This window comes from Rattus norvegicus, chromosome 1 (genome assembly GCF_021556685.1).
Source record: "Rattus norvegicus strain SHRSP/BbbUtx chromosome 1, alternate assembly SHRSP_T2T, whole genome shotgun sequence".
NCBI lineage: Eukaryota > Metazoa > Chordata > Mammalia > Rodentia > Muridae > Rattus > Rattus norvegicus.
Window position 1 is genome coordinate 34,580,132 of NC_141534.1, and position 19,258 is coordinate 34,599,389.

The 19,258-nt window shown below is 45.9% G+C and overlaps 3 long non-coding RNA genes across 7 annotated transcripts in view; 1 reads left to right on the top strand and 2 right to left on the bottom strand.

The window, feature by feature from the left end:
* Positions 1-2,365, bottom strand: part of LOC120099033 (uncharacterized) — a 39,252-nt gene extending 36,887 nt beyond the window's left edge. For 2 of the 3 annotated variants that reach the window (XR_015644952.1, XR_015644951.1), the window contains exons 1-2: positions 2,143-2,229; positions 1,945-2,057 (exon numbers count right to left, since the gene is read on the bottom strand). This is a non-coding gene — a long non-coding RNA (uncharacterized LOC120099033). Of the gene's footprint in view, positions 1-78; positions 339-1,944; positions 2,058-2,142 lie in introns of those variants that run through there. The other variant, XR_015644950.1, reaches the window with a different exon arrangement.
* Positions 1-19,258, bottom strand: part of LOC134484858 (uncharacterized) — a 229,204-nt gene that overhangs the window by 154,367 nt on the left and 55,579 nt on the right. The window lies entirely within an intron of this gene.
* On the top strand, positions 1,571-18,176 carry LOC108349392 (uncharacterized). Of its 2 annotated transcripts, XR_015644949.1 has the most exons (6): positions 1,571-1,793; positions 2,043-2,119; positions 2,202-2,333; positions 10,131-10,255; positions 16,990-17,211; positions 17,355-18,176. It is a non-coding gene; the product is annotated as an uncharacterized LOC108349392 (long non-coding RNA). The 2 variants fall into 2 exon arrangements; XR_015644945.1 differs by lacking the exon at positions 1,571-1,793 and having other exon boundaries at positions 1,974-2,119.

Below are 19,258 nucleotides of genomic sequence, written 5' to 3' on the forward strand. Positions count from 1 at the left end.
AGAGTAGAAATGACCCCCCCCCCCCAAAAAATAAAATCTGTCAATGGATGTAGAGATAAACAAAATCTACCACATCCATAGGGGAGAATATTATTTTCATTTTATTGTTAGCAGCCCAAGGGAATTTTATTAGAGTTTAAAAGTAAAATCCCATACAAGCTGCAGATCTTGCCGGCTACTCAGAAGAGGAGACTTGGAAGGGAAGGGGGAGAGGCCAGTCATGCCATCTGAATCAATCCAACATGGAGGTCAGCCACACGCCGGACAAGCAGCTGCATGGTGGGAAGAGTAAGAAAACCCAAGTACTAGAGGAGGAACTCTTAGGCTCTGGCTAGCACCTGAGAGGAAGAGACAGAAGAGAGAAAATGAAAGGTTATGTCTTTCTGAGTGAAGGCAGACCCAGACAAGCTAAGGAAGACGCTGTGTAGTCACAAAAAAAACTGATGCACAGCTCAGCATATCAGATCAGAAAGTGTGCTAAGTGAAAAGGAACAGTCAGCGAACATGTGCCACCTGACTCCATTTGAAATGCATGCAGTGTCACATGACTTCATTAGAATAGCATCTATTACATGGCTCTGCTTAAAAAGCATGCCTGTCCTAGACTAGCCAATCTATACTGACAGGAAGGAGGTTAATTTCTACCTGCAGCTCAGAGGAGAGGGAAGTACAGTACCTCCCAACGTGTACATTTCTATTTGGAGTGATAAAAAAAAAGTCTGGTTTTGAAGAAGTTATTACAGTTGTCTCAGTATCATACCTAAATATGATAAAAATCATTGAAATGCATAATTTTATCTGGTCAGTTTTATAATATGCAAATTAAGTCTGAATTAACATAATTGATCTAATCTGCTTTTGTCTGAACAAACTTGTTAAGAGTTCAGGAGGCTTTGAGATACAGAGGAGGGAGTGGGAATATCTCCATGAAGATATTTTCCCTGCATTCTGCCTAACCATCTCATCCCAGATACCACACCAGCGACTTCTAACAGTCTCTGAGCTCAAGTCAAAGATACATCAGGTCAGCAGGGTGCAACTCCTATTACCTAATTACACAAGGCTTGGTGATTGATCTATTGATGGTTATCATAAATAACCTCCACCAAGCAGAAGCAAGCACAGCCACTCCTGATAACAGCCAAGAAGATTCATCAACGAGCAAGCCCAGCCACATCAGGGATGAACCGGTAGATGAAATCAAAGGAGAGAGTTGGAGTCATAAGATTAGGGGAAGGAAACAATCGCTAACCATGTTTACTATCTGCTGACCTCAGCAAAGGTTCCGGAAGTGAGGTCTCATCCATTGTACTGCTCTAAAACAGAGTGTTAAGAGAAGTTGACAGGCACTAGAGCCCGGTATGGCCCTCACAGGCACAGGCGCCGAGAGCCTGGGATTGTCCTTGGTAATAACAGCCTTTCGGGAGCAGATGGTTTCTCAGCTGTTAGACTGGACAAAACCCACCGTTGGCATTTTGTCTAGGCTCCGCCCCACAGTTACCTGGCAACCACCAGGTGTGCCTGACTCACTACAAAGGGAGCTGCTTACCCCCTCCTTTCTCTTGCTCCTGCTCTGTCCCCTCCTCCTCTCTCCTCCCCCCTTTCTCTTTGCATGCTCATGGCTGGCCTCTACTTCTCTCTCTCTCTCTCTCTCTCTCTCTCTCTCTCTCTCTCTCTCTCTCTCTCTCTCTCTCTCTCTCTCTCTCCCCCCCACCCCACCCCATACTCTGTCTCTACTACCCTCTCAATTCCCCTCCCCATGTCCTGAGTAAACTATTTTATACTGTGCTATGGTGAGGCTGGTCCCTCAGCAGGAAGGGATGTCTCACCATTGGCCCTTGGAGGCACCCCTTCTCCCACACCTTACTGCACCTCCACCAAACATATTCCTTCTCTCCTTATCTTTATATAAAACACAACACTGGACGTGCCTGCTCTTCCTACCTTAGAAAGATTATTCCTGTTTTTTGTTGGTAACTGGCATGTCCAGGTCACAGACATCTGTGTTTGCTACTTCACAAATCTGTCTTTCTTCATCACAGTTCCTGGAAAGTGACCTGAGTAGAAGAGAGAGCCCATATGGGGGAAGGAAAAAGAAACAGAGAAGAGCTCCTCCGAGGTGCCCACCCGCCCGGCCCTCACCAGCAGGGGAAGGAAGGTAGAGGTCTTCACGAAGCTGATTCTCCCCTTCCCTGAACTAGGACCACACCTCAGGGGCTGAACTTCCTCAGAGTCTTGCTGCTGCTAAGATCCAGGGAATATCTTGCCTTCCAGCCCTCCAGCCCATGGAGGAAGGCCCTGCAATGACAGAGCCCCTGGGGAAAGAATGCCAGGTGAGATGCCACAGGTTTATGCTGAAACACTTGATCTGAACCACAATCTCCTCTTGTCCCTAATCCCTCTTGGTTCACAGCCCCACCCCACCCCCACTCTATGAGCTCACTTCCCTTTGTTCCAGCATCCTCCTGCACAAAGGACATCTGGTCACCCTGCTCTGCACAGCAGCCCCCTTTTATTCTTGAGAATTGCTCTCTGTCGACAGAGGAAATCATTTCCCTCCACCTCTTCCTCATCATCACGGTTTTCCCAAGCAGGGCAGCACTGTCTCTCCACAGACAACTCTCTTCTCAAATTGCCCCTTTCCCTCAATCTGTGGAGTCTCCAATGGGCCCCCTCATTTACTGGTCTCTCATTAGGGAAATAGGCATGGAGATTTAGCCAAAGCCTTTCTGTCTACATTTTAATGCCAACCCCTGCTAATTCAGTCATCTTTCCCCTCTAAGGGGTCTGCCTCCTTAGCGCCACAGACCAGCAGGCCCTTCCCCTCCCCCCTAATGAGCAGCTCCTAGTGCTAATTGAACCTCCACCTGCTCCCGCCTCCCGGCACTCAGCCTGAGGGATGCTGTCTGTGCCCTGAAGACTCCACTCAAGACTATTGTTACCCCTCCCTCCAGAGTCAGCCAGATCTTGACAAACCAAAGTCTTCTCTCTCTCTCTCTCTCTCTCTCTCTCTCTCTCTCTCTCTCTCTATCTCTCTCTGCCTCTCTCTCTCTCTGCCTCTCTCTCTCTCCCCCCCTCCTCTACCTCCCTCCCCCAGCACAAAAGAAAAGTGCTAAAAGCAATGCCAGAGAAAACTATCCTCCCTATTTTAAAGCTAGTTTTCTATTTTGCTTTAAATTGATTTGGATTAGGGGTTACAACAGAAATATAATGCCAGTTGTTTTCCATGTCACTCAAACAATGTTTCAGTGTATTACTGGGAAAATGTGCTCAAAGAACTGGGAGCTGTCTGCAATGTGACCTGATAAAGGCTCTCTCTGGGTCTCTGTTTTATTTTTAAAATTTGTCTTTTGTCTGGTTGGTTGGGTTTTGGTGTGTGTGTGTGTGTGTGTGTGTACACGCAGGTATATAAACATAGATGATGCCTGAAGAGGCCAGAAGAGGGTGTTGAATCCTCTAGAGCTGGAGTCACAGGCATCTGCAACCCACCTGGCCTATGGTCTTTTGAAACACCAAGTAACAAGCACCCTAAACTACTGAGCCATATCTTTTTGACCACTATCTGACCATTCTCTCTCTATCTCTGTTTTTCTCTATTTCTCTACCTCTGCCTCTCTGTTTCTTTGTGTATATGTCTCTGTCTCTCTCCCTCCCTCCCACCTTCAACTCTCCCTCCTTCTTTCCCTCTCTAGTTCAGACATGATATTTTTACATAGCTCTAACTGTCCTAAAACTCTTTATGTAGAGGGCACTGGCCTTGGACACCCTGCCTCTGCCTCCTGCTGGGACTAAAGGTGTGCACCCCTATGCCCAGCTTCTCTGGCCATTCTTAAAGCCATATCATTGTCTACTTTTTGTCTAATTACATGTGAGGGGCATTTTTTCTTTTTTTAGTTGGTGTATACCCATTGTACATAGTACTGGGCTTCATAAAGACATTCCCATGAGTCTGTATCATGGATTATATTTTCTCCCACATTCCTCTTCTCTCCATCTTCCACTTATCTTCCTCATCCTACCATTTTCACATCTACTTTCATATCCTATATACATACATAAATTATTAAATATGCCAAAGACTGATTGAAAATGTGGCATTTGTCTTCCTGAGTTGAACTTAATCATTTTAATATTATAATTTCAAATTGTATCCTTTTTTTTCTGTAAGCAAAATAATTTTATTATTCTCTATGGCTGCATAAAGTTCCACTGAGTGTTTATAATGCACTTTCCTCATCCCTTCCTCTGTTACTGGACACCTGGGTGACTCTATAACTTACCTATTGTGAGTGGTGCTACAATAAAAACCAGTGTATAGTGTCCCTGTGATCCACTGACATAGAGTCCTTCAGGGGTTAAGCTGGGTCCCAGAGTAGATCCCTTTTCATTTTTATTTTCTGAGTGACCTAGACTAGTTGGCACCCCTACCAGCAGTTCATACGAGTCTGCTCTTCTCTGCTTCCTTAGCAGCATCTAATGTTATTTGTTTTCCTCTTTCGAATTAAGTTATTTATTTACATCTGTTCCATCCACTTCTCAAAGTTCCTCCCTCCCACCTCCTCCCCAATAAACCCCTTCCCCTCCTCAAAAAAGAGGAGGTCTCCCATGAATATCAACCAGGTTTGGCACTTCAAGTTGCAGTAGGAGTAGGCACATCTTCTTTTGAGACAAGACAAGGTAGCCCAGCCAGGGAAAAGGGATCTATAGATAGGCAGGGTAGTCAGAGACATCCCCTGCTTCCTCTTTAGGAGGCCCACATGAAGACCAAGCTGCACAACTGTTACATATGTGCAGAAGGCCCCGTTCCATCCCATGCATGCTCTCTGATTAGCAATTCAGTCTCCATGAGCACCCATGGGCCTAGGCTAGTTGAGTCTGCAGGTTTTCTTGTGGTGTCCTTGACTCCTGGCTCCATCAATCCTTCCTCCCCCTCTTCCACAGGATTCCCCATGCTCTACCAAATGTTTGGCTGTGGGTCTCTGCATCAGTTTCCATCAGATGATGGGTGTGGCCTCTCTGATACAGTTATACTAGGCTCCCATGTGAAAGTATAGCAGTATATCAGAATATCATTACTAGTGTCAGGGGTGGGCTCCCTCTTGTGGCAATGGGACTCAAGCCGAGCCAGTCATTGATCAGCCATTCCCTCAAATTCTACTCTATCTTCTATTTCCGTACATCTTATAGAAAGAACAAATGATGGATCTAAGTTTTTATGGCTGGGTTGCTGTCCCAATCCTTCCATTGGAAGTCTTTTCTGGTTACTGGAGGTGGCCATTTCAGGCTCCATATGCCCCATTCTAGAAGTCTTAGGTAGGGTCGCCCTTATGGATTCCTGGGAGTTTCCCTTGTTTTAGGTTTCTTGCTTTTCCCAAAGGTGCCTCCCCTAAATTCAGTTGTCTCTCCCAGTATTCTCCCCCACCTTAGAACCAGTTTTCACAATGACTGCCATTCTTACTGGAGTGACTTAGATTTTAATGTCATTTTACTTTACATTTTCCTGATGGCTAGTGATGTTGAACATTTTAAAATGTATTTGGACATACATTCTTCAGTATCTGTTTATTTAATTACCAACTTATTAAGTTTCTTGACTGTTTATATATTTTAGATATCCTTATTTGGTGAGATGTGTAGTGTGGTGGTTTGAATTTGCTTGGTCCATGGGAAGTAGCAATATTAAGAGGTATGGCCTTATTGCAGTATGTACAGCCTTGTTGGAGGAAGTGCTTCACTGTAGGGGTGGACTTTGAGGTCATATGCTTAAGCTCCACCCAAGGCAGAAGAGACTCTATTGACCCTATTCCTGGCTGCCTTTGGGTCAAGATGTAGAAGAACTCTTGGCTCCTCCAGCACCAACTCAGCCTGCACAATACCATGCTTCCCACTGTTGGTGCCTGTGCCAATAAGGTACTGACAGCTGGGTGCAAACCTGCAGGGTTTAAGAAAAACACATACTCGGGTCATTCGTGTCAGGAGAATGCCAATTCTTTTGCTTTATTCATCAAATATACACCCCCACATTCACCAGGTAGAAAATTCCAGGAAGCACAGTGGGAAAACCGACTTAAGCCCTCAAGAACAAAGAAAAGAGAAACAAAAGACAGGAACTGGTTATCACAAGGTGTACCATCCAGGTGTGTCACTTCAGGGCCTGGATTTTCCTTTGTTAGGAACAAAAGGCTTCTACATGCATCAGGAGGGCTTTAGCAGGGGTAAAACACCGTAGAGGACCCAGGAGGGTCCAGCATCCCACCATGATGATAATGGACTGAATCTCTGAAATTTGTCCCAATTAAATATTTTTCCTTTATGAGAGTTACATTGGTCATAGTGTCTCTTAACAGCAATAAAACCCAAACTAAAACTAAGACATGTGGTTAGGAAAGATTTTCTCCCACTGAGTAGTGCATGTCTTTGATTAGTCCATTTTCTGCTGCTGTAATGGAATGTCACAAGTTGCATAATTGATAAACAATAGTGAGTATTTGTTTGATGGCTTTAGAGGCTAAAGGGTTCAAGATTAGGTATATGTTGAGAACTCTCTTGTATGTCAAAATATTATAGGAGATATTGCATAGATTGGAGGGAGATGGGGGGGGAGATTGTCTTGATAACTACCCCACTACAATGCTCCTATAGTCTAATCACATTTCACAGGTCTCTCTCTCTTGCTATGACAGTGGCAGTTAAAACATCTGCATGGGCTCTAAATGGAACATCCAAACCACAGAGGATGGGACCCTCTGTCTACTAGCATCCTGTTCAGAATGCTTCTCAAACAAATTTCCTGAAGTACTGTAAGAGGAGCTTCCTTATGGTCTGTCCTTAACCATATCTGACCTATGGAAGAATGGGGTTCCCCCCCCAAGAATGCTCTTGTTTTCCTGATGCCCACCCCATGCAATGGTATTTTGTGTATTCGAGCTGCTATTTTCAGAAGTCCTCCCCACTTCAGCTTTCAGAAGCATCCCTTTCTGTGGGTCCACTTAGAGTCAACAGTCCCCTACATCTTGTCACCACCTGTTTTCAATGACCAGACCACGGCAACTCCTTTCCTCTTGAGTATCTTCTCTGATGCCTTTCTTGCTTCTCCAGATAGAGTCTCAGAATGTCATGTCCACATCCACAGGAACCAACTAGGTGGAGAGTTCTACCATGTGGGTAGATCCCCGGCACTCTCTGAACTTACAAAAAACAGCCTTAGCTGGCAAGAAACCATGCGGGGATGGAGTGTTTTCTTTGGCCTGCAGGCTAACTAGGGTGTAACTGATTACTGAGAGGATACACTGGGTAGTCCCTACTGCAGCCAAATGACTGTCCTGGCACATAGACTGACTTTGTCCCAAATTCTGGCGAAGGGTCTGTGATTGCATTTTCCTGTCCTTATACCTGGGTCAGTTGTCCCCAGGCTCCATCATGACAGCACCATCTTTATTGCAGGCTTAATCCATATGCTAAGAAATTATATGGGGATCAAATGCTCATTGGCATTAGACAATAACTCCCAATTGTTCTCAATGGAAGGATTTTATCTGAAAATAAGTGCTGATTTACATGAATTTGCATCTAAAATGCAAATCACAGCCTCCCAATGGGGAGCCAAAGGAAATTTGAAGGCAGCTAGTCTCCTCCTTTATTTAAAAAGCAATGGTTCCATTTGGGTTTTAGAGTAGAAAAAAACTTAAGCTGTGTTCCTAGGCAGTAGCCTACACAAAGAGTAAGGCAGCCTGTGGTGTGCACCGGGCCCCCTTTATCTTGTCTCATGCTGTCTGGACTCCCCATCTTCCATCTGCACCTGATTTACATGGTTCCCCTGTCAATTGTCTGTCAGCACAACGCAGGAAAGAGTCAGTGCTGGGCTCCTGCTTTTTGCAGAGGAAACTGGGACACTGAGGTTAGTGCCAACAGGGACCACTGGGTAGTCTGGTCACTTTCTGCAGAGAGCACAGTTGGACATCTTTAAGCTCAACACTTATACCAGCACCTTAGAAGAATCATAATTCCACTAGTATATGGAATAAAGGTTGGTGTAGCTAAAGGAGGTATGATTATATCTGTGTTTATATTTGGACAAAGTCTCTGTGTTCTCAAATTTCATGGTGAGTGAGAACATTCGGGGATTAAAATCTGACTTGTTATCTTTATAGGGGAAGAGAACACTGTGCCCATATGAAGGTGTGACAGTTGCTGTCACTGTTGCCTGCCCAGGCCCCTTCCTGCTGGCCCTTTATGAATAGACCAAGGGACAATGATACAATGAATACAATACTCAGACTGGATTAATAGAAGAACTGGAATGACTGCATGTGGGTCTGTTCTTAGAACTCAGCCACTGCAGACCAACAAGCACCATGGAGAGCCAGGAGGGGAATCCACATGACAGAGGGAGGGACCCACAATCCCTCTCTCCTCTCTGACCACAAGGTCTGGTGGATGGTAATAGGTTCTCTTCTTCCACAAAGTGTGTCCCAGGGATCAAATTCAGATCCTTGATTCTGGTGTTGTGCAGGCAGATTTGGTGCTGGAGGAGTCAAGAGTTTAGAACCAAAGCCAAGGGAGTCAGGCAGGAGGAGATTGTCACACTGGGAGCAGCTTGAGCTTAGGAGACCTCACAACCTGCCCCCACAGTGACACATTTCCTCTAAGGCCACACCTCCTAAGAGTGCCACTCCCTATGGGCCAATCGTTCAAATGCCTGAGTCATTGAGGGCCAAATCTATTCAAACCACCACAATGCTTGAGTCTTCACAGCCCTGTGACAGCTTTTATGAAGGCAAGCACATGCTCAGGAGCCAGGAGAGTCCCTATCCCTCCTCACATATTCTCTCCAATACCCCCCAACCCCCACCCCCACCCCCACCCCCACCTCTAAGCAACACATTTACTCTTTTACTCTGCATTACAACTTCTAGGGGTGATCCTGCTTACGTTAATTTGCATTCCACTGACTTCAGCGAATTTAATCCTTTCATGTGTTTATAAATCATTTAGACTTTCACTTCTCTGGGATTACTATTCAAAACTCCACCCATTCATCTTTGAAGTTGTTGGTTTTTCTTGGTACAGTTGTAAAAGGTCTTAATGTGCTGGAAGTCTGCCCTCTTTAACCTGAGCTCAGGGACCACCCGGACCACAGTCTTTGCTGTGTGTAACCTCTGAGTCTCCTCTTGTGTTGCAGGTAAAGTCTCCACCTGCCAGGGACTCTGAAGGACACATTAGACTTACAGAATTCTTTACCACACAGGTTAATTTACTATAAGCTGGCATTGTTTTTTTATTTAGTGTACAAATATTTAGACTAATAACGTTTTGATATTACCTGTTGTTAAAGCCTCCAGACCTAGAGAATGAGGTATTTGCTTCCAAACTGTCCCCACCCCCACCCCCACCCCCGAAGAAGCAACACAGCGTTGAACCACTAGGGAAGCTCCCAAAGGCCCCATCTGCGTAGCCCCTGTGCCCACTGTGGCCTACACTTTCATTACCTTCTCCAAATGAGTTCGATGTGTTTGTCCAGAGAAGAGTACAGATCTAAGGGTAGGAGCCAGGGTCCTGGAACAGAGCCCACAGCAGCTTTCAACTGAAGGGGGGTGTCCTCCTCCTCAGCTGCAAATGGCCCTCACTAGTGAACTTAAGCAGTCAGAAGCAATTTAAAAGTTTTTGGTTTCTTCAGTTTTATCCAGAGCTTCCTTGAGGCTTAACATGCAGATTAGAAATACAAACACGGGCTGTAGAGAGCAGGCTACACCCTGCTCTAAGTTGCTACACCCTGTGAAACCATGAGTTCCTGGCTCTGCCCTGTCCTTGGTGGACTCTTCTACAGCAGTTTGTCTCCGAGCTATGTGCGAACGAAGAGGAGCACCACCCTGCCCTGCCAGGATATGTAGGCTCTACCACCCGTACAGTAGCATCCAGGAAGCAGAAACTGAGTATGTATTCCCGCATACAAAAGTAGCACCTAGAAACATATCAAAGTAAATGGGACCATACGGGCATACCAAAACCATATAAGACTAAGAACTTACCAAATATCAGACTTAAGAAGGTTATAACACCCTATACCCCATAAAAACACCTGATATGGTAATGCTACGTCCTCATCAACCTGTCATCTGGCCATCCCATAGGTGCATCCAGGAACTGGCAGACACAGAGCTCCTGATGGTCCCAGGGCTTCACTTAGCATGGTTCCTGTTGCTAAGCAATGGAAGTGCTGGACCTGTCATCTATCATCTGCTGTCCAGCACTCCAGGTCATATGCCTCACCTCTATAGTCCTCTACTTTTTCAACTTAGTTCAATCCTGTTCCTGTGAGACTGTGGGCCTGCAGCTTTCCAACTGGACTCAGTATATAACCACCCTCAGGGAGTCCTGCCTCAGGATCGTCTCCCTCTTCCCCTCCTCCTCCCTCTCCTTCCCCCTCTTCCCCTCCCTCTTCTTGTCCCCCCCCCACCCCCCTCATCCCTCCTCTCTCTCTTGGCAATGGGGTAAGGGACTGTGTGACTGTGTGTGTGACTGTAGGAATCTTGTGTGTCAGTTTATGTGCTTGTGTGAGTATGTGTATGAGAGAGAGTGTGTGTATATGTGTGTGGTACATGTGTGTGCAGGTGTGCTCCTCAGTACAAATGTGTTTGTGGAGGCCATAGGCTTATTTCAGGATATATTTCACAGTCACTTACTGTACTAGCTGGTTTTGTGTGTCAACTTCACACCAGCTGGACTTATCACAGAGAAAGGAAACCTCAGCTGAGGAAATGCCTCCATGAGATCCAGCTGTAAGTCATTTTCTGGATTAGTGATCAAGGGTAGGAGGGCCCAGCCCATTGTGGGTGGTGCCATCCCTGGGCTGGTGGTCTTGGGTTCTATAAGAGAGCAAGCTGAGCAAGCCAGGGGAAGCAAGACAGTAAGTAACATCCCTCCATGGCCTCTGCATCAGTTCCTGCCTCCAAGTTCCTGTCCTGTGTGAGAGTCCCTGTCCTGATTTCCTTTGGTGATGAACAGCAATGTGAAAGTGTCAGATGAATAAACTCTTTTCTCTCCAACTTGCTTCTTGGTCATGATATTTGTGCAGGAAGAGAAACACTAAGACAAATTGGTACCAGCATAGTGGAGCATTCCTGTGACAACCTGACCATGTTTTTGGAAGGACTTTGGAACTTTAAGCTAGAAAAGCCATTGGAATATTAAGAGCTCTATGGGATGTTGAGAACAGTGCAGAAGATGTAGGCTAGGCTTGTAAAATTTCAGAGGGAAGATTAGAGACTTATCAAGGCTGTGGCTGTTTTGAATGTGAAGATTCTATGGTTTTGGTTAGCTGGGACTGAAGAATCAGCTGTAACAAGATACCAGACCTACTAAAGTGAAACCTTTGTGCTTTGGGACAATTGATGCTGGTTAACTGGAGCTAAGAAATTAGCAGTGATTAAGAAGAGACCACTGTCACTGAGGTAAACTCGTCTGGGAAGTATTTTCTGAGAGCACAGAGAGGCTGTGTTCAAGAGGCAACCACAGTTGTACCTCATATTGGTGAAGGTGCAGCCTCAGTGGCAGTTGAAGGCTGAGGACTGAAGGGATCATGCAGAGAAAGTTGAGGCTTAGCACCATGAAACGAGCCTTTGAGAGGCTATTTGTGAAAGTGCAGTCTAATTGCAGCAGAAGACAGCAGTGTTTTGGAGATGACAGTACCATGAGATGACCACCAAGAGCAGTAGCAGCAGCAGTGGAGTACAGGCAGCTGGAGCCTAGAAAACAAGGTGTGTCTACAATGGGCAGAACTGGAGAAGTACCCCAAGCCCTTGGAGGAGCCCAGAAGATCGTGAGTGGAATCCAGATATTGGATGGTTAGAGTTTGATTGTGACTATGCCCTGATATTTTTCCTTCTTGAGGTAAGAAAGTATTTCAGTGGAGCCCACAGTTAGGAGACTTTGAATTGTAAAAGACTTTGAATTTCAAAAGAGATTGGGTATTTAAAAGGGATTGAAATTTTAGTATGTTTGAATTTGTAAAGACTGTGGGATTTTAAAGTTATTTAGATCTTGGGAATGAATAAGAAACTAAGGGTTGAGGATTCATACTGAAATATTTGTATGTCAAGTTGACAAGGGGTCAGTTGTACTGGCTGGTTTTGTGTGTCAACACAAGCTGGAGTTATCACAGAGAAACAAGCTTCCCTTGAGGAAATGCCTTCATGAGATCCAGCTGTAAGGCATTTTCTCAAAATAGTGATCAAGAGGGGAGGACCCAGCCTATGGTGGGTGGTGCCATCCTGGGCTGGTAATCCTGGGTTCTCTAAGAAAGCAAACTGAGAAAGCTAGGGGAAGCAAGTCAGTAAGTAACATCCCTTCATGGCCTCTGCATCAGCTGTTGCCTCCAAGTTCCTGCCCTGTGTGAGTTCCTGTCCTGACTTCCTTTGGTGATGAACAGCAATGTGGAAGTGTAAGCTGAATAAACCCTTTCCTCCCAGACTTGCTTCTTGGTTATGGTGTTTTGTGCAGGAGTAGAAACCCTGACTAAGACAGTTACTTACCCTAAGTTGTTGACACAGGTTCCCCCACACACACCCTGTCTCTGTCTCTGTCTCTGTCTCTGTCTCTGTCTCTGTCTCTCTCTCTCTCTGTGTGTGTGTGTGTGTGTGTGTGTGTGTGTGTGTGTGTGTGTGTGTGTACGAACCTGGATCTTGCTGTTTAAGCTAGGCTGACATGCCACAGAACCCCAGGATCCTCCTGTCTTTATGACTAGGGTTATAGTGTGTCTCCGTAGCTGAGTTTTCTCATGGGTGCTGAGGACCAGGGTTTGGCTCCTCCCATTTGTGAGTGAGCCCTTGGCCCATCAAGCACATCTCCAGACTCATAAAGGAACCCATCAAGTCTTTCTCACTGCCCTTGGTGTGAGAGGACCTAGAGATCTCTGCCTGCCCTAAACTCATCATTCCCATCTCAACAGTGACTGCTCACCCTCGGCAGTGTGTGTCCTTCTCGCAGTGTCCTCCTCAGTGATTCTGACATTTTATTAGGACTGATTTCTGACTAATTGTTCTGCTTTGTCACTGACTGCTTTGGTAAGTAAAAGCAGTATGAATTAATGGAATTCCTTTGTACTTAATTGCTGAATTACTGTTTTAACTGAGGTCACAAATCATTTTGGCAAATATACATTGTTATGTTTTTTATTGCCCACAAATCAGGAAATTAAATTAATGATTAAATTGATTAACTCTAACGATGATAATTGGTACTGGCTGCTTTGGTCTTCTGATGAATGAAAAGCCCATCTTCCTGCCTGCCTAGGTTTCATCATAATATTATTCATACTATGTAAGAAGAGGGGAAAAAAAACAGGGATGATCCCTACAAGGGACATTCCCAAACCACCCAGTCTCACAGGCCACATACTGACTCTAGACACATACTCCTTGGGTCCACATCTATTTTTATCCATGATCCTTAATAACTGAAGGATCACAATGAAACTATCTTATAAAACAACTTTCCTGCTAAATCCAATCAATGATCCATTTTTTAAATTCCTTATGCCACTAAGACAATTCCCAAGATATGTTTGCTTAGCTCAAATTGAACATGGTTAGAGCATTCTGACTCTCTTACCAGGATGTGCTGTCAAACCCATGACTTAGGGGCCATGTCCTCCAGCAGTCTTCCAACTCTGAAGTCTTCTATGCCTGCCTTCAGGAATATGCACATCCCACAGAATGTAGCCTGGCACCCAGGACTCCAGGCCCTTCTCTAGTCTCCCCTCTCCCCCCTGTTCTCTGACTCCCCTTCTCTAGGGGTCCTCTCACCCAGACTTCTAGAACACAGGTTGCAAGTGCCCCACCGCTACAAACTTGTACAAGCAGCCACTGTGTGGCTCCCAGCTCTCCCCCACACCAGCTCTTCCAGAGGGAAATCTTCCTCTCACTGTTGCTTCCGGGAAATCTGATGCCCAGGTGTCTCTGGGGAAGCCCCTGAGGCCGAGAACCTCACAGAGTCAGTTTTGTTGTTGCCAATGTCTGTCAAACTGAGAAAGTTCCCTGTGTGATAGTCCAGGTACCTGTTATAACAGTATGTGACTGGGAAAAGTCTCATCTAGAAAGGCATGGAGGGGCAGCCATCTTAACTCAGCCTTTTCCTTTCACAAAACTAAAAAGGGTGAAGGGGAAACAACCACTACCCAGACATGAAAGCCAGAGCCTGAGCAATGAACTAGAAGATGGTTAAAGAGCCTCTGCATGAAACTCGTGACTTTATATGTATTTCCATGTGTGTACAGGGTGACATATATGTATGCAGTATAATACTTTCTTAAAAGATTTTCATATGTGTATTCATATCCTTCGACATTTCTTACTTACCCTCCCAGTTCCTTCTGGGCTTTACCCTAACACATCCCCCAAAATTATGGCTTCCATTGATGGATGGATGGATGGATGGATGGATGGATGGATGGATGGATGGATACACAGATGACTGATGATAGATGGATGAAAAGTAGATAGATGATAGATAGATAGATAGATAGATAGATAGATAGATAGATAGATAGACTGACTGATATATGATATGTACACACACCAGTGAGTACAGTTACTATGAAAGTGAAACTTGGACATAGATAAGAATGGCAGGAACATTAGAACAAGTTTGTCCTCAGGCCGTAGACAGACATGAATGCTGGGCTCTGAAAGTCAGTTCTGGTTAACTACATGCCAAGATCAGGCAGAAGAATCTTAGGTAGGAGCAATTGTTTCTAGTGTAGAGCAGGGCCATTCCTACTACATCCCTACCCTGGCCACTGAACCAGGATAGTATAGAGTTCCTTTGTGCATACATTTCTTCTCCAAACTCTTGGAAACAACTTCAAAAAGGGTGATTTTTTCCCCCACTCAGTAAGTGAATAGATCAATCTACACTTCAGAAGTGGCCAGAGACTAAGGAGGGGATGTGGCTAAATAAATGCCAGAATAGCCAGGTGGAAGACATAGGCTTCAGTGGAGAATACAGCATTGCTGTTCATGACTGAATAAAAGCACATGACCCCACAGGGAAGGTGTGGGGCGGGAATGGCACATTGTACAAGAGCACAGCTCACTGCCAAAGACAAGAACTCCATCCCAAGCTGGGGAGTAGAGGTGCTTGGATTAGTGGGCCATCATAGCCCCTCGTTGGGTCTTAATAAACCCATCTTGAAATGCTTTCCTCTCCTTTTAATCTCCTATTATCAAAGAGAACTTGAGGTATTAGCGGGAAGGCCACAACTAAAGAAGATTACATGACTTCAGATCCCGCCAGACTAAAGTGTGCCCAGAGAGCCTGGTGGGGAAGGGACACAGAACAGAATGAGAGCAAATCTTTCAGAGAAAAGAAAGCAGCTTAATGTGCTTACAGAGCTGTCTGGGTGTGACAGAGACTACGTTTTCAGCTTTGTGCACACAGTGATGTCTGACGATCCCTGATCTCTTGTGTTACAACAGACGTCGTCAGATTGTGTGCACACGTATCCTAGGCTGTCTTAGCAAAAAGCAGTCTCCGTTTTCTTCAGTGTAGCCGCTGGCTAGGTGTCTGTGCTCCTGTAAACTGCCCTTCCCCCATGCTGCTGTCTTCAATACTGATGAACCTCAGTGCACCATGCTCAGACATGAACTGAAAGTAGGAAGGGGGCAGGGGACTAGTTGGAAACAGAAGGGAATTAGGGGGCATGGGAAGGGGACCAGAGAGGGTAATGAGGGGTGAATATGATCAAAGAACATTAAATGCCTTATGAAAATATCATAATGAAGCTGCTACTGTGTACAATTAATATACAGAATAAAAATGTGCTATCAAATACAATTTTAAATAACCAAGCAGGCTCATAGGTTAGGATCTCTTATGTTCTCACAGAGGACCCAAAGGTTCCCAGCATTCAGGTGAGACAGCTCACCAACACCTGTAACTCCAGCTCCAGGGACATCCAAAGCCTCTGGCCTCCACAGGCACCTGCACACATGCACGGAACCACACTCAGACACATTAAGTAGTCATCACAGCAAGCATCTCAGAAGACAGGAAGTGGCTCCTCCCTTTGCTCTGACAACGTATCTGGGCCAGTTGTTTCCCAAGCCATCTGCCTGTGACAGTCCTGAGGACAACTTCAAACACCCGCTCACATCAAGTCCCACAGCGTCTCTGCTGTGGGGCATGGCTGGGACCTGAAGCTCACAGACTTTGATATGGAGACAAATCTGTGAACCTCACTTCTAAGTGCAAGCCTTCTTTCATGATAATTACTTTTTATTTGTTTTCCGAATGTTGGTGAGCTAGGGTACATTGGAAGCCTTGCAGAGGTTGTGGTAATGGCAGTGGCAGGGGCAGGAGGCAGATCAACCCTCTCCCCAACCCCCCAAGCCTATTGTGCTCTTCAGAGATGTGAACTTGAGTCCGGTCAGAAGATACCTCTGGGTATCCCAATCTCTGGGTATCCCAATCCCAGTTACAAGTGAAGGCTGAGACAGATGAAGGCCCTGCTGCCTGCTGAAGATTCTGAACTAGGGAGAATGAGGGCAAGTTATCACATTCCAGAGATGGTGTAAAGTTATGTGCTTGTGTATGCACACGTATGCACGCGCGTACACACACACACACACACACACACACACACACACACACATGCTGCCCTGGGAATGTTTCTCACTAGCTGTTCACTAGTATCCTTTATAACATCCTTTTTTAATGTCACAAACAGGTTATGGAAATACTTCCTTGGGTTGTGTGAGGCTTCTAAGCAAGTTATAGATCCAGGCTGTATGTCTCAAACCATAGCCAATGGGTCAAAAGAACATCAAGAAGTTGGGGACTTGATGTTGTCTGAAATGTCATAGCCCTTGACCTGGGATGTCTGTGGTAACCCAGTCAGTGTTTGGTTGAATGGTTTGGGGGAATAGGTATGTCCCTCACACATTTTGTGTTAAGAGCCTAAATGAATCTTGTCTTTCCTTGTGCTTTATCTAGGGATGCCCTGTGAAGTTCAAATCTTCCATGAACCATCTCTCTCCCAAAGGCGTCTGGTCCACAGAAGGAAGCCAGGTCTCCCGGATGACTGCATCGTTGTTCCATGGAGCTTTTAAAATGCAAGTGTCCTGAATGGCAGTGGTGCCAGGTGACAGCTGTGGGCACACCTCATCCTGAAGCGCTGTAGGAACTGACACCAGTGAATGCCAGATATGGGGAAAGGTGAGACTGGCTAGGTGGCTGCAATGTCCCCGCCTCCCCCACCCCATCCCCACACCCCCACTGTCACTGTCGGAAGCTTTGTGGCCATCCTGTTAGCTTTTTAATCATTCCATGCATCAATTTCCTTTTTGTCTGCTTCTTAGGTGTCTGCCCAGTTATCTCCTAGCTAGTTGAGCCTTCTATAAAGAATGTTATTAAAAAGTCTGCAAGAGGCTGCACGGTGGGTTTCTTCCCTCTTTCCAGAGGAGAGGGTGGTTGAGGAGGAAACATGCTTTGTCCACATTCCTTTGTGTATGGTGGGACTATCACCGGTGATGGAGGACCTGTGAGTACTTGGAACCTTATCGGCCCTCAAACTTCAATTGGCCCTTGCATGTCAATAGCAAGAATGGTTATTTCCTGGGGTTGGGGATTTAGCTCAGTGGTAGAGCGCTTGCCTAGCAAGCGCAAGGCCCTGGGTTCGGTCCCCAGCTCCGAGAAAAAAAAGAAAAAAGAAAAGAAAAGAATGGTTATTTCCACTTTTCCACTCCTTGGCTCAGAGTTTCACTTTTCAAGTAGACAGTTGCACGGAGCCATATTGGATTTGGGCCTAGCCGCTTTTTGACTGCATGGTTCAAAGTGACTCTGGGCTGTTTGGCCACAGAGACTCACCCCGAAGATGACTGCCATAAATCTTAAGATTGTTGGATAAAGCCTCTCCCATGAATTTACGGCACAGGAGTATAACATTCAAGGGATGCCTCAGCTCCCTTCAGCAGATACCTTCCCTCAGCAGATACCAGTTATCTCCTCAGTCAACACCCAGTGTCTCCACCACCTGACCTCATCGCCTGACTTCTTTGCCTCCAGCTATCACTGCCTATACCCTCATCTCCCCCTCCTTCATATTTCACAAAGGTCACTCCCCCTACCTGAAAGCCTTAAAAGCTGCAATGTTCATCCCAATAAACGAGACCTTGACAACAGAACTTTTGCTTGGTCTCCTTCTTCTCTTCACCCCCATTTTGGCCCACAGGTAGAAAGCCTCTTCGGGATCCTGAATAACTGGGTCCCCGCTGGCGGGGACAGACAGTGACTTCATGTCTTTGGCTTAAAGCAACACACTTCTCCACCCCTGAGAAAACAAACTCCTTAACCTGCAACTGGGCATCATGCCCAATACGTTATTACTTGGCCTGTAGCATAAGGCCCTGTCTGCGCAGGTGCGGAAATGTGGGGAAGGATTGGTGTTGTGATTCATCAGTCAGCTGTGGTTTTCAAAGGTTACTTTGTGTAACCCCAAGAGATGCATCGAAATAAATTGCAAGATGCACACACAAAGAGAGCTGGTACATGGTGACAGCCTTCTCAGAGCTAGCCTGAGAGAAGGGATTTCTCGTGAATGAGCTAATAAGACGTCTGTTTACTCAAGAACTTGGTGTAACCTCTATTATTTTGCTGTGCAGACATAGTACCTCTCAAGTAACATGAAGCAGAGGGACATCATGTGTGATTTGAACCTTTCAAGAGATGGACAAAGAGTGGCCAACAGCACTCTGTATCTCTGCTCCAACAGCAACAGCAACAGCAGTGACAGGGGAGCAGAGGAGGGGGATGGGGCACAGGGGGCGGGACAACTGGGGCTGGGCCCCGGGGGTGGAGCATGGAGGGGAGCAGGGTAAGAAGAACAGGATGAGGCTCTTCAGCAGCAAACGGTTTACCAACTGTTGACAATTTAAAAGGTCAGAACAGTATACTCAGACTCACAGAAAAAGGAAAAGAAAAGAACAGACAGAGTAACAGCCACACACCTAATAACAGCCACGGGAGCACATCAGCTAACAAGAGCTGAGAGTCTGGGCCAACCCCAGTGTGATGGTTCATGCTAGGGAGTGGCACGATTAGAAGGTGTGGCCTTGGAGTAGGTGTGTCACTGTGGGTGTGGGCTATAAGACCCTCATCCTAGCTGCCTGGAAGCCAGTCTTCTCCTAGAAGCCTTCACATGGAGATGTAGAACTCTCAGCTCCTACTGTACCATGCCTGCCTGGAGCTGCTGTAATGGTTAAAT